This window comes from Chiloscyllium plagiosum, unplaced genomic scaffold (assembly GCF_037043375.1).
Source record: "Chiloscyllium plagiosum isolate Xiang-an unplaced genomic scaffold, Cpla_swu_hap1 HiC_scaffold_9, whole genome shotgun sequence".
In the NCBI taxonomy this organism is placed as follows: Eukaryota; Metazoa; Chordata; class Chondrichthyes; order Orectolobiformes; family Hemiscylliidae; genus Chiloscyllium; species Chiloscyllium plagiosum.
This window is the reverse complement of record NW_028270147.1, coordinates 28,975,397-28,977,144: the sequence shown is the minus strand read 5'-3', so window position 1 is coordinate 28,977,144 and position 1,748 is coordinate 28,975,397.

Genomic DNA, 1,748 nt, shown 5'->3' with positions numbered 1-1,748 from the left:
GACCGCTTTCCACCTATCGCATTTCCAACGCCCCTCCCCCAAGTCCCTCCTCCCTACCTTTTATCTCAGCCTGCTGGACATACTTTCCTCATTCCTGAGGAAGGGCTTATGCCCGAAACATCGATTCTCCTGTTCCTTGGATGCTGCCTGACCTGCTGCGCTTTTCCAGCAACACATTTTCAGCCTTCTTCACTATCCTATCTACCTGCGACTCCACTTTCAGTGTGGACTCAAGGGGTTAAATGGCCTGCTTCCACACTGTAGGGATTTTATGATGAAAATCTCTGATTTCCACTCCCAGTATTCAACTCTGTATTATCAAGAAGAATATTTCTATTTCATTCCCAAATTGACTCATTGTTCTTAAAGGAATGCCATTATTGTTCCCACAATATTTTTAGTAAATTGTTACTGGTCACTGTCTTGTGATATTCCACATGGTAACTCGAGACCAACTCCGAAGCAGGATTAGTGGGTGGAGAATAATTGTGTAAGACTTAATTCAGTTAATGCGTTATGTCATGCATTCTTATTTTTTGTAATGCTTACTTTACATAATTGTTGATAGTGGAACAGTAATGCTTGCAGCAATTTAGGAAGCAGACAAATTTGGTTGAAATGTCTTTGTAGTGCAGACTAGAGTTAGGAAGCCTCATTGGGAGCACTACAATGCTCCTTCTCGTGGGAGCGTGTGACTAGCATGACCATTTTACATTAGCCGTTTTGTATTGTAGTTGTAGCAATGTACATTTATGATAGAAAATGCAGACATTAAAATGGAATATAAAACCTACAACAACTGATTTTAAGAGTGGAGATACATTGCGTATAATATTTACAGGGGAAACCTTTACAAGAATATAGGAGAAGCACATGGAAATAGGCATAAAAGAGATAACCCAGACATGATGGGCCAAATGGCTTTCTTCTATGCTATATCCATTCTATGGATGTAATGCTGTAGACAAAGTTTAGTTATGAACAAGCAGAGATGAGATCACAAAATTTTGTTGTTTGATATATCATTGTGATCCAAAATCAATATGAACTTCTGTGACTTTGACATATTTCAGAAATTCCTCAAATTCAGAACTGTGAAAATGTGGTCAATTCTCATATCTGTTATTGGGTAAATTTACGAAGGTCCACAAATAGGCCTGTCAGGTTTGTGTGAGCAAAATCATGTGTGTTGAGTCAAAGAGTCATACTGTATGGAAACAGACCCTTCGGTCCAACCAGTCCATGCTGACAATAATCCCAAACTAAACTAGTCCCACCTGCCTGCACTCGGCTCTTATCCTTTGAAACATTCCCTATTCATGCGTTTATACAAATCCCTTTTAAACTTTGTAACTGTACCCCTATCCACTGGAAGTTCATTCCACACACTAACCACTCTTTGCAAAAAAGTCCTCCTCCTCATACCTTTTTAAAATCTTTCTCCTCTCACCTTAGTCTTGAAATTCCCTACTCTTGTGATAATATATGAGTCATTCATCTTATCTACACCTCCCATGATTCTACAAACCTCTATTAGGTTCCCCCTCAGCGTCCCACGGTCCTAACCAATTACACGAATAGTTAAGCCCAGACTTTAATTCAGGGGATGTGAATTAACTCCACAGAGGCTGATATTCTGTCACCAAGTCACTCTTCATTTACATGTGCATAGCATTTCACAATGGTGTGCCTTCCTCAGAGCCAGCTCTCAGAGTGAACAGAAATTCTGACACTCCTGTTTATATCTG